This window comes from Triturus cristatus, chromosome 1_1 (genome assembly GCF_964204655.1).
Source record: "Triturus cristatus chromosome 1_1, aTriCri1.1, whole genome shotgun sequence".
Lineage (NCBI taxonomy): Eukaryota > Metazoa > Chordata > Amphibia > Caudata > Salamandridae > Triturus > Triturus cristatus.
This window is the reverse complement of record NC_140579.1, coordinates 786460742-786475148: the sequence shown is the minus strand read 5'-3', so window position 1 is coordinate 786475148 and position 14407 is coordinate 786460742. Positions and strand designations below refer to the sequence as shown.

Here is a 14407-nt window from a genome sequence, read left to right as displayed (position 1 = left end):
CTTCATGTGGTTGCTTGCTGGGTTTGGTAGTTGTACAGGAAATGGGGTTGGCCATGCCTCCTCTTGTACCGGGTCAAGGGTGTTACTCATGTGGCAAGGGAGACTATACTCAGAGTAATGAAGATTACCGGTAAGTAACCGGGGCAACAACTCCAACTGGGGCTATCTAGTAGCGATTGACTAGGGCAAATCCAAAAGTTCAGTCCAACCGCGATGGAGCACGGCCAGAGACAAGAGTCACACAGACCCGCTGACAGTACATTGGATACGTTGATGCTTGGGGACAATGCGATGCGCATTGGAGAGGATGCATTGCGGGTGCAGGTGATGTGTTGGTTCTGGAGGAAGTGCAAGGTCGTTGAGGCATTGAGACTTGGGGGCAATGCACTGCGCAAAGTAGGTGAAGCGCCAGTTGCGGGTGCGAGGCAGTGCAGCGTCAGTGATGTATCAATGTTTAAGAGCGCATTGACTTTAATTTGTGATGTCAGAGTCGAACCGCTGGGCTGTAGGCGATGCGTCAGTCGACAGCCGCTTAGGGCCGGGAAATGCATTGGAGTCGAGACTGTGCACCACAGATGTCAGTGATGCTGTGTCCGAGACTCACGCAGAAGCATTTCTTCGGAGGTGCTGCAGCAAAGTCGGGGCTTTGTTGAAAATCAAGGTCAAGGTCGTTGCGTTGTGCACTTGGTGAACATTGTCCATTGTTTCGGTGCAGGCAGCGTCAGTTTTGCAGAGATGTGCAGGTTCCAAAATGACGCTTTGGAGTCTTAGCCACGGATGGGAGGGCGAGCTAGGCCCAGCCAGGCCATGATGTGCTCTAGCCCCCCCAACTGAAAGCCCAGATCTTTCAGTTTCTGTTATTTGATAAAAATATGGTTAAGCTTGACATTTGTGACAGTGCACGTGATCTGCAGCCTCAACTCTGCCTGCATTACCAATACTGAAACTGAAAGAACTGTTGCTGTCTCCAGAGTAAGAGAGTGAGGCAAGGAGACAGACAGAAGGAAGGGGGGCTGGACTCAGTCTGTCGTGCACACCCTGGTGCACTGAATGATACTAATATGACTTATGAATCATCAGAACTGCCTCTCCTGGAGCCTCACTACCATTGGTGAGGGCACTGCATGCAGGCAGCAGGATGACATGCAGCGTGATCACACTGCTTCTGGGCCTCTCTACCATCGTTGAAGGCACTGCATGCAAGCAGCAGGTTGACATGCAGTGTGAACACACTGCTTCTGGACCTTTCTACCATCAGTGAGGGCACTGCATGCAGCAGCAGAATGACATGCAGCGTGAACACACTGCTTCTGGGCCTCTCTACCATCAGTGAGGGTGCTGCATGCAGTCAGCAGGATAACATGCAGCGTGGCCACACGGCTTCTGGGCCTCTCTATCATCGGTAAGGGCACTGCATGCAGCAACAGGATGACACGCAGCATGAACACACTGCTTCTGAGCCTCTCTACCATTAGTCAGGGAACTGCATGCAGCAGCAGGATGTCATGAAGCATGAATACATTGCTTCTGGGTCTCTCTACCATCAGTGAGGGCACTGCATGCAGGCAGCAGGATGACATGCAGCGTGGACACACTGCTTCTGGGCCTCTCTACTATCGGTGAGGGCACTGCATGCAGCAGCAGGATGACATGCAGGGTGAACACACTGCTTCTGAGCCTCCCTACCATCAGTGAGGCCCCTGCATGCAGCAGCAGCAGCATGACATGCAGCGTAGACACACTGCTTCTAGGCCACTCAACCATCGGTGAGGGCACTGCATGCAGCAGCAGGATGACATGCAGCGTGAACACAATGCTTCTGGGCCTCTTATCTATCCAGCAAAGTCCAGGATGGTAGAGGAGTCAATCATGTTTTAAAACATAGTCAAAATGGGCAATTGCGCAGAGCCCACACACCAGGGCCACCTGACATGTGGTTGGGACAGTCCCACATCATCCGTTTTCTATCTAACAGTTGTGTTTCTTTAATAGCACATCTAAACCAAAACAGATACAATAAAATACTGTCACTGACCCTCTGTTGTAAAGTCACTGTAAGGGTTGACATGTTGGGCTGCGTATGTGCACTGTGTTTCTATTAAAGGTGTAAGACATGTGCACATTGTGTTTCAGTCTGTAGACAGGCTCATTAAAGAGCCAGAACTACAAGACAACAATGGAAGAACTGTGTATATGTACACAGGCCTTATGGAACCCTCATTGACTCCACTGATCTCACATAAATAGTATACTTCAACCAGTTCTGCCATAAAACAGTCAGGCCGGCATCTTTGACAAGAGTGGCAGGAGGATCCCAGTCAGGCTGATGAATTGGGGCCTGGGCCTCTGCTCAATTTTTTATACCAGCTTGAGCAAGAGCCATGCTTGACATCTTTTAATTGTACTTTCCTATCTCGCACGGAACCTCCGTACAACTTTCTCTAGGGACACCAGATATAGACACTTACACAAAGAAACATATGGACAGCCATGCACACATACATAAATCCACCTGTATAGACAGAACCACAAACATAAAGATATCCATGCACACAGACCAACATGCAGATATATAGTCACAAATAACAACCATGCAGACGGACTAACAGATACAGGCCTTCTGCACACCTGCCAACAGTCTGATCAATGTGTGCCCATGTGGCTGTATGTAGATTGCCTCCGGTAGCAATTTCTTGTGGAACTGGAAGTGGTATTTAAAAACCTTCAATAATTGTTTCTAAAGGATGGAGCTGTTGTTTTGAAAGAATGCCATACTGGTAAAGGGGAGTGTTGTTTTAAGGTTCGTCTGTCCATCTATGGATTTCGATCTTACAAACACCGAGAGCGAATATCTCTTCTCTCTTAAAATATAATAAATGTCATGGCTGGGGGGTGCAGTCTTTCCAGTCAATGAGAGAAGGTATTTATGCTTGCTGCTGATCAACAAATATATAGAAACTAATACACACAAGCATGCAGACACACAGAATCCATGTGCACAGACCAACACCCATATATACTATTTTGTTCTGCAGAAGGCTCTGATATCACTATGTGCACGTCTACCAATGGATATTAAGCATGTGCACATCAGCCTGTGCTCACTGCTCCACATCACACTATGTCCTCCAATGTATACCCATCTGTGCCCCTTACTGTCAATCACCCTGTCCTCCTAAATTCACAGAATTCATTGCTCCCAATGTACATCGGCTTGCACTTCCCTGGGCTGAAGCATGCTATCCTTCACATCCATCTTGAAGAATACCAGTTAGTCCTTTGCGGCATATCATCTTCAAGCCTTTATTGCACAGCACACTATGCTCCCCTGATACAAATAGCTTTTGATCCTTGCTCTTGGGTGCACTCATGTTCTTCCAGATCAGTTCTGATCTTTCTTGGATTTCTGGTGCTTGTTGCAGGGTCATTTTAAGGCATGGGCAAATTGGCCAATTGCCCAAGACTTCCAGCATGCAAAGGGCCCCTGGTAAAGTGATCAAGATAGCCAGAAGAACAGATTTTTGTTTGTCTGATGGGCATTCACACTTCAGAGAATCCTAAACCACATACCCACCTACCCCACCTTAACCCCTCATGCTCCCTGGTATTTTTGTGTTAATTAAGTTAAAGAATAAACTGTCTGTCTCTTGTCTCTCATTTGATCATCATATCACCTCTTCTATCTTATCACTCTCTCTTTACCCCTCTACCAAACCCTACATTATGTACCTCTGTACAAACTCACTCTCACTGAATCAAAGAACACCCGTTGATGTGTATAGGTGGGGCCTAGCTCTCCTCTCCCAAGTGTGTTCCACCCAGCTCACAGAAATGCAGCAATACACAAATCTGTCTGGGAAGATTCCTCTACCACATCATGTCTTTATCATGCATGCCTGGGTCTTCCAAAAGGGAACCTAAGGTCCTACATTACAGACAAACTTGCACTTGGTGCACGTACACAGCCTCAGCACACAGTGTCCAGCACTGTTACCTCTATGTATCGTGCCTCCACAGGTATGCATACACCCAGCACACACATTCACCATGTACACACTGCACAACACTATTTCCTTCATGTACTGTACTTCTCGTGGGTACACATACACCCAGTACATGCATTCACCATGCATGCACTGCACAGCACTACATCCTCATGTACTGTTCTCCTCGCAGGTACAAACACACCCAGCACTTACACTCACCATGCATGCACTTCTCAGTGCTGCCCTATCCCTGTATTGTACTCTTCCCAGGCACACATACACCCAGAGCTGAGTCACAACTTTTGCGCTGCGTAGCAATTCCACATCTACCTGATGTAGGGTAAGGGTGAGTTAAGCACACAGTTGCAGAACTTTTAAAAAGGTGAGTTAACCTTTAGGCCTCACTCCAGTGATAGGGTAAAAAGTACCTGTTCACTACTGCTGATCACTACACAGTATACTTCCACCACAGCGCTGGGCTGCTTAACTCCTGGTGAAGGTGGTAGCCTTCCACCACTATGAGGGTAGCGCTTTAGGAACCCCAAGTCCAACAAGACCACCGTGAGACAGGCCTATGTCATGGCATGCACGTGTGATCCGTGTTTGCCTACGACAGCAAAAATCAGCAGATGGGATTCAGACAACAGTACGGTTGGGCACTCAGGGTAGGGGTACAAGTCCATTACCATGCAGAGGACTTTTCTGTCCCAACAATTAGGTTTCCAGAAATTATGCAAAATGCTGATCCGGCATTTTGTGCAATTTTTAGCATGAAATGCTTCCTTACAATCATTTTCAGGGCCCATTTGGACACTAAAAAAGAGAAAAGTGTCATGTAACGCGAATAGCCACTCATGTTCTATTCTATCACATTGTTACCATGCTCCCACAATCATATTTTTAAATAAATGAAAACTGAATATGCAACATGGTGTAATACTGTAATCATAGGCTGTTGGACATGGCCCTTTTTGCAGGGTTATCCCAGAACATTTTGCCTTCCTCCTGTATATTTTCTGACCTGTTGTTGGTGGTTTTATGACTCTGCGCACTTTACCACTGCTGATCAGTGCTAAAGTGCAAATGCTCTCCCTGTAAATGGATTAGTGATTCCATGATTGGCTATTTGATTTACTTGTCAGGCCCTAGTACAATGTCAAGGAAGGGAGAAAAAGCACTTTGCTGCTTTGCTTTGTCACCTGCTTGAAGTAAAGATCTCCAAGGGCTTGAAACTGAGCTTGCCTCCTGTTTTGAAGTCTCAGGAACACAAAGACTTCACCCCTTCTGTCTGCCTGCATCTACAACTGCTGTTTTAGCTGCTACAGAAGGAAATTGCAACACTGACACCGGCGAGCCATGCCGTAATCTGCACCGAAGCCATGAGCGCTGCTCTGACTTGGGAAGTAGACCTGATGCCGGCCACCGTGCCACATCGATGCCAGCGAGCAATGCTGTAACCTTTCTGAAGCCGTGAGTGCTGCTCCGACCTGCGACGTGGGCCCGACGCCTGCTGCTGTGCTGCATCGACTCCGAAGCCGACTTCATCATCGCGGAGCCGATCCTCGACGTGACATGATCTCTCCGACGCAGTAAGGAACCGTCGTCTCACCTCCCCTGCGCTGCAGTAAGAAACAGAGGCTGCACCTCCCCTGGAGTCGTAAGGAGTCGAACGCCGTGCAGCGCCAATGAAGCCGCACCTCCCCAATGCAATGAACTGTCTTTGTTTTCACCATCTTCCAAGGTACTGTTCTGTGTGGGCCCGACGCCGCGCACCTCGCGGTCGGCACCGTACTTTGGGATTTTTACCAGTCACAACGTTGTTATAACTCAAAGTGGAGGTATTTGTTGCTACAAGCTTGATGTAAGTGAATAACCTATTTTTGGGAATATCTTAATAACTGTACTGTGGATTTTTGTTGTTTTGGTCTTGTTTTAAAAATAGATAAAGATTATTTATTTTTTGAAACTGGTGTGGTGTCCATTTGTAGTGTCTTCACAAATGCTTCACACACTGTCTCTGAGATAAGCCTGTCTGCTCATGCCAAGCTCCCAAGGGGTGATCAGGGGTGATTTTAGGAGTGTATCCCCCTTACCCTGACTAGAAGCAAGGGCCCCTATTTGGACAAAGGTACCTACCTCTGCCAACTAGAGACCCCCATTTCTAACATAGGTATTTTGTGGAATAAGTCTGACATGAAATGCAAGACAATTTGTGATATTATGCCACTGTAAACTAAATTTTGTCCTTGCCTACCTTTTACCCAAATCGATAAAATGAGCACCCTAGAGCTACTTAACAGTACACATTGCCATCAGTATCAAGAGATTACTCTGGGAGTCATTGTGCTCTTTACAAAGCATATATTTCCATACTGACCTTGTTGAGATACTCCATCCACAAGCTCTGAAGCAAAGATTGCTCCCTTCATGGGGGGTTGATACAGTGAATCATCAGACTTGTTCCAATTGCACTCTAATAGTCTAAACTTGCACAGAACTGCTTTAGCACCACAGTACCAGACCCTCAATGTGACAGGAAAAAAACCCAGCCTGTTTGAATGATTGGCAGGCTATGATCAGCCTATCACACATGCACTATTTGTGTTGTATAGATCGCTGGCACACTTGCACTCTGTTAGTGATTAGTGGCCTGAAAACATAGCCTGCAGCTACTGTATGCCTGCGATTGAAAGCAAATTACAGGCCCTGCATCACACTTTCAATGTGATTACATGACCAATCACCTTGCAGCTCAAGCCACAAGGTGGTTTACTGGTTTATATGCCCTGACAATGTTAGTCACTCTTCAAGGGATGCAGGGCCTCCCACAGGGCTAAAAGAGAAACCCAGGGGCATATTTGCAAGGGGATATCACCACCAGAACATCACCTTCAGCAATGTTCTGGTGGCCATACACCCTTCTCAATATTTACAAAGTAGCGTTAAGCCACTTTTTGTGACTTAACGCTGCTTTGTAAATATGGCCCATTTACAGGCATCATTTAGTGTGAAAGGGGTGTGCAATGGATTTTGCTGAGGAAGTTCAACCACAACACCCATTGCTTTTGACGCTGCCCCAGATTTACAAGGAGGTGTACATCTGAGGCAGCGGCAAAAAGTAACGCAATCCAAGAGCAGTCGTTAGAATGGCAAAACGAGGAGAAATACTTCTATTTATCCTTGTTTTTGCTTTTTCTATGTGTGCTGCATTCTCTAAAACACATAGAAAGAGCAAAATGCCATTAATCATTGTTTATGTGCCGGAAGGTGTCCCTTCCTGCACATAAGCAATCATTAAATAATGACAATATATGAATGATGACAATTTGCTACTTCTATGTGTGCTGCAGAATGTGCAGAGTGTGTATTTGTATCAGTGATTCTATAAGAGAGTAATTATGTTAGTATCTGTATGACTAAGTGAGGTGGTGTCTGTATAACTGTATAGGTGAGTAAATGGAAGTATGATTGATTCTTTGCATGACTGACTAAGTTTGTGAGTAACTCTGGATATGTGGCAGTGTGTGAGTGTCTGTATAGGTGTATGAGTGCTTATGATAGTTTTGTACTGATGAGTGACTGCATGTATGAGTGACTGTATGGGTGACTGAGTGGATGTGTGTGTAGATCTAAGAATCAGTCAGTGCGTATTTAGTAACTGGTATCGATGTGTCTATTTTTTCGAAAATGGTAGTCTGTATTTTAGAGTGGGTGCATCAAAGGTTATATTCAGGTGTGAGGAGGTGCATCAGATTTTCACGTGGATGATGTCATCAGTGATGTCATCAGTGATGTCACTGACCATGCCATGAATGATGTAATATGTGATGTCATCAGCAGTGCATTGCGGGGGCGCGAGTTATAGTTAGCTGAACTAAGTATAATGCTGGAATTTCTATGGTTTTGTACAAGTGAAATGTCCAACTAACTATAACACTCCTGAAACCTATGGTTTTTTCAGTTAATTTCTATGTTTTTTTAAATGCTAATTTCTAACTATAATGTGCCTGAAACCTATGTTTTTTTTCAATGAATTTCTATGGTTTTTTAATTGCTAATTTCTAACTATAACGTGCCTGAAACCTATGGTTTTTCCAGTGAATTTCAAAGGTTTTTTAAATAAAAATGTGTAAGTCTAATGTACCTCAATTCTGTTTTATATACATATATATAGATATTTAAAAAAAATTGTGAATAATTTTTAGTTAGGAAAACTATTTTCATTCTTTTTTTAAAATTAATATTATACAGAAGTCGCGCACCCTCCGCACACCCTACACGATGGCTGCGCGCATTCTGGTAGCCATTTTGAAAAGTCGCACTGGGGTCGCGACTTCGGCGTAATTTGTAAAGTATCAAATATCTTTAAATTAATTATAAATAAAAGTTTTCCTTTAAGTGTTTGTCTAAATTTATTAATAAAAGTATTTTTAAAGTATTAATTTCAATATAATTTCGACTAAAAATCATTCGATTATTATTGTATTCGGAGGGTAGGAGGGATGGCCATTTTGCTCTGCTTTGAAAGATTTTTTGGTCTAGTCAGGTGGACACCCTCCTCCGGGTGAGGTACGGCTTGAGGATTCTATTCAAAAGGTGAGGAATCCACAGGCAGAAGTATCCATCAGAAGACCAAGTTACTTACCTTCGGTAATGCTTTTTCTGCTGGATACAGTATCTGCCTGTGGATTCCTCACTGTCCCACCTGCCTCCCCGTTGTCCACCTGTTTCTACCAAAAAGATGCTATTACTGTTCGGCATGAATGTTTTTAATATGTCTTCATCATGCTTATGTTTTAATAGTGAGAAATGCTTGATCTGTTGCTATTTCTTTATGCCTTTATTGGTTATGCATATGTAGAGAGATATATATATATATATATATAAATATATATATATATATATATTATCTACTGGCGGTCGCCAGTAGATAGTTATAGTTAGGACCGTGTTTCCATAGGAAATCCGCAACATTCTATTTGGAATAACTTTGGCGCCGGTTGACGAATCCTCGCGAAATTTTCAAAATAGGTGGGGCGCTCCGCTCCGCTCCTACCCTGAAAGTCTCGGGGGGATTCGTCAAGCGGGGGCTGAGAAAAAAGGGGGGTCCCAAAACGCGTTTTCCCCATGCATTTTCCCATAGGACCTTTAGTCCGAGCTACAGCCCGAACGGCTGAACAGAATTACTTGAAATTTGGCAGAGAGGTTTTCCTCAGGTCAGAGATGTGCCTTTTGCAGGTCTGGTGTAAATCTGTTCAGTAGGTCCTGAGAAAATAGCATTTAAATCAATATATATATCTGTAAGCGCGCTCCGTGCGCTTACGGTAAGCTTACCGTACGCGTACGGTGCCGTGCGCGAGCTCAATTCTGATTGGTGGTTACATGACTGTAAACATTCGAATCGGTCGAAATCAGAAAGTGTCGGCCGCCATTTTCTGTCTCTCGCACTGAAAAACAAAGGTGGATAACGTGAAAAGGGGGCAACGAAGAGAGTTGCAGACCCCCTAGCGTTTGTCAGGGGGTCCACGAAGGACCAAAAGTTCGAAAAATACATTTAATAATTTTAAAAAAAAATCGCGGAGTGCGCGTACGGTAAGCTTACCGTACGCGCACGGCAAAAAAAAATTAAAAAAAAAAAAACGAAATAACAATCATATTTATTAACTAAATTGAAGGACCCGCAAGGGAGAAAAAAAAATTGATACTGTGTAAAAAAAGGCGAGACGCGCACGGTATGAACTGCGCAACGTGGGCGTTCGGTGCGCAAAGCGCACCGAGCGCCCACAGCGCGCGCACCATGCGCGAAGCGCACCGTGCGCGCAGGGTGTGCGCACGGTGAAAAATCAGAAAAAAAAATAAAAAATAAATACATAACTTAGCATTTAAAAAACCGTACAAATTCACTGAAAAAACAATAGGTTTCACACACGTTATAGTTAGGAATTAGCATTTAAAAAACCTTGCAAATTCACTTAAAAAACCATAGGTTTCACACATGTTATAGTTAGCTGTACATTTCACTCGTAAAAAAACAATTAAATTCCACGTTATAGTTAGATCAGGTAACTATAACTTGCGCGACCGCAATCCACAATGTGTCATTTCAGATGTCATCATTGATGTGATGAGTGATGTCACTGACCATGTCATGAGTGATGTAATATGTGACGTAATCAGCAGTTTATTGTGGGCGCGCAAGTTATAGTTACCTGATCTAACTATAACGTGGAATTTCATTGGTTTTTTACGAGTGAAATGTACAGCTAACTATAACATGTGTGAAACCTATGGTTTTTTAAGTGAATATATATATATTTAGTATACTATGTATACATGTCAAAATTTGTCAGTCCACCTGTTTATCTCGGTGGCACGGAAAAAATGGGTGGAACTGACATCAGCACGCCAACGAGGTCCTCTTATGGCTCCTATGACGTCATACGGTGTCGCGAGCGGAGCTATTATGACATCGTCGTCGACGTGAGAGAGCTAGGAAAGAATTTCTGCGGAATGCTGGCGCTGGGGATATTCACCTGAGTGTTCAGGCTAGCCCTTTGGGAGCAACTGTTTATGTTGCTACTCCAGGAACCGAAACCAGTTATCCGAGGGCAGAGGCCTTGCATATGGCACACGAGGTGGGGAGCCCAGTCGTGTGCACCGGCGGGGCAGCAAAGTGACAAGCATCACTACCCACAAAAAAGGTAACAAGGGCACTAAATAACACAGGATCTTCCCTTTGTATCTGGCAGGAACAACAAGGTTAAAATGCCCTACTTCCAAAATGTAGAATTAGTGCTACAACATTCTTCAAGAGGACCTGCGATGAATGCCGCTTCTGCCTTCCATACACTGGAGGCGGCACATGGGTCACGCGGTACGGTCATGCTGCGGTGGGACGCACACTTGTTGACCTCTCATGGCACTGCTCCACACTTCGGGGACAACGCTTTCCATTAGCTGTGTTTTCTGATGACGCGTTGCGCCGGCCCCATCCAACAGCAGAACCCTTTTAGATCCAAACAGACTCTTCCACTCTCTCACTGGAAGTGAAACCAGGCCATGCGGACACTTTCACAATACAACAGCCGAGAATGCACTTTTCGGTAAAAAAACACATTCCTTCCTCCTAATTTATCAAATAAACGACTCACTGAAGAACAGGGGCCAGCTTCAATCGGTAAACAGCCATTACAACAACTTTTTTACTTTGCGATACCATTACAACATTTATATACCCATTTATTCTTCCATCGACCTTGAGATATACATATATAAAACATATATAATTTTCAGAAAAAACACATTAACTGGATGATCTCATCAGTGATGTCATTTGAGATGTCATCAGTGATGTCATGGGTGATGTCACTGACCATGTCATGAGTGATGTAATATGTGACGTCATCAGCAGTGCATTGCGGGCGCGCGAGTTATAGTTAGCTGAACTAACTATAACGGGGGAATTTCTATAGTTTTGTACGAGTTAAAAGTCCAGCTAACTATATCGCCCCTGAAACCTATGGTTTTTTCAGTGAATTTCTAAGGTTTTTTAAATGCTAATTCCTAGCTATAACGTGCCTGAAACCTATGGTTTTTTCAGTGAATTTCAAAGGTTTTTTAAATGCTAATTTCTAACTATGCCTACAGAGATAGGACATGTGAAGAAAGAAGGAAAAACACACAGAAAGAAAAAAAAGAAATGCAGAAAGAAGCAACAGAAGTCCTCAAAGACGAAGAAAAGTGCAGGAAGAAATATAACGTGCAGAAAGAACAAACAGAAGAGCAGAAAGAAGCCTTGTTGCAAAATCATCCTGTACCCTCAACTTTTTCAGACGGATACTGGTGGTAACTGAGTCTGCCTAAGCAGTCCTAGAGCCAGTGCTATGTTAAAAGGCACTCAGAATACAGTGAAAACACCTACATACACTAGGGCACACTATGCGTTGGGGTCCCCCTGTGATTAGCATGACCTCCTCTGTAAGCCCCTAGTATATAATAGGGCAGGGGATTAAAACTACCTCTTAAAACGCACCACAGGGCGTGTTTGAACACGTCACCTCATGCCCCGTCCCCTCCCTTCCCCACTGTGTAAACACACCCTGTAGCCATTTTAAGTTGGGAGATTAAGTCCCCTTGAATCCTGTGGGTCCCAGGGTCCAACTAGACCACTAGGTACCTCCAGTAAGCGCCACAGAGCTGCGTTGCAGAGAGGTGTAAAAAGTGGCACGGCCTGCACCACCTCTCTGCAACGCAGAGCAGTGGTGCTTACTGGAAGCACCTGGTGGGCTAGTTGGACCCCAGGGTCCCTCAGGATTGAAAGGGAATTATTTCCCCAATTTAAAAACGTGCCACAGGGCGTGTTTGCACACGTCACCTCAGGCCCCGTCCCTTCCCTTCACCACTGTGTAAACGCGCCCTGTGGCCGTTCTGAGTTGAGAGATTAAGTCCCCTTGAATCCTAAGGGTCCCTAGGGTCAAACTAGCCCACTAGGTACCTCCAGTAAGCGCCACAGAGCTGCGTTGCATGGAGGTGTAAAAAGTGGCGTGGCGTCAGAACACCTGTCTGCAATGCAGCTCCCTGGCGCATACTGGAGATACCTGTTGGGCTAGTTGGCCCTCAGGGACCCTCAGTATTGAAGGGGAATTAATTCCTCAACTTACAACTGGCCAGGGGGCGCGTTTGCAGAGTGCTGCAAGAAGGGGGCATGGCCTCCGGCGCGATGCCGGTCTTTTATTTATTTATTTTTAAGAAGGAGGGCTGTGTGGCCCCCTTTCTTTTTCTAATTTATTAGCCCTGGGGACCCCATCCCCAGGGCCTGTACCCTAATTTTTTTTGTTGAAAAAAATTAATTTGGCCCTCCCAAGGCCTTAATCGGCCCCGGGGACCCCAACCCCCGGGTCATGGCCTTTTTTTTTTTTTTATTCTTTAGGAGGGGGGCTGTGTTGCTGGACAAACCGTATGTACCTATCACCATGACGATTTGCGTGATATTCATTAAAAGGCGACTATGCATACAATGAATCCACGTAGAATGTATTCACACCGCTAGTGAAGCTCTGACATGTCTGACACCCTACCGTGCCTAATCCCGGCGCCCCCGCTGGTGGGTACTCTCCAAGTAGACACCCTTGTCGTTTATTTATACAAACATGGGTAGCTATTGACGGGCACATTTAATACACATGCACACCAAGCCATTCAAAGGGGATTCGACAAAAATTCGACCAAACTATGCAAGAAACCCCCTCACGGTTAATAAAACACACATCCACCGCCGGATGTGTAATACTTTTTATTCTACTCTCTGGAAAGGAGACAAACCTCACTTGAGAGTCACAGCGTGCTCCTGGCTGAGCCCAATGCTGTGTTACACCCACCATTGCCTGCCGAGTGCCACACACCTCTGTGTTGTATTCCACCATCTAGTGCTTATGCTATGACACTCTCTAGCCCATGTGCACTGTAACACCACCCCGTGAATATGTCATGCCACACTTGCCTTCGCACGGGTTATATTGCCCCATCTAACGTGCCTTCCTCGATGCCTATGTTATAAAGCACAGCGCTATGCCATACTTATTACAATCTGGGATCCATATCTTTGTCACAGTGCATATGCAATGTTACACTACCCAGCACATATTTTATATTACAACTTTAGAGACTACTTAGGTTACACAACACTGCCCTGTGCATATTACACTCCAAGGCGCATATCACATAGCAAGCGCTAGTGCCTGTGCTATCTTGCGCTCTCCAATGAATCTGTCATTGCGCACAATGTATTGCATATTATATTTCACGCCCCGGTTCATCTTATGTCACACTTTTTAGTGCATAGTTTATACCATATACTATATCTAGTTTTCATTTTCAATCGTGCTCTCAGGACTATGTTCTATATAACACTGCGTCCACCTACCTTTTTCACGGGCATTACATTCTGCGATGGGGGTGGAAGGTCAGTGGATGTTTCTGCCAAGTGAGCCCGGAGTCACAGTCCCAAACGTCCTCTTCTTCCTGAATAAAAGTGAGATTATGCTGCATACTTGTTCATATTTTAAGTAGTTCGCACAGACACACGTTTTAAAAACAATAAAGTTCCTAATACCCACCTTCTATGAACAGTTAGCTTGCTGCCCCATCCACCTCCTCCCTATCCTCTGTTGTCTGAATTCATGGACTAGCCTCCTCCCTCCTGCCATGCATGGTCTGATGTGCAGCCACTGCCCTCCATTTAGCATGATGTACCAGTCCACTCCTCCTGCCCTCCATTGCCCAATTCTATGGGCAATCATTGACCTCCTGCTTAACCTCTGTGCTTAGCTTGCTGCCCCTATTCTCCTTCCCCCTGCCCTCCGATGTCTTTGTGCATGCCCCTGCTCCATCCTTTTTGACCACCATGTTCCATAGACCTGCCA

General features: G+C 45.0%; 1 pseudogene; it reads left to right on the top strand.

Moving 5' to 3' along the window:
* The first annotated feature begins 213 nt into the window (after positions 1 to 213).
* Positions 214 to 14407, top strand: part of LOC146871098 (lactoylglutathione lyase pseudogene) — a 65298-nt pseudogene continuing 51104 nt past the window's right edge.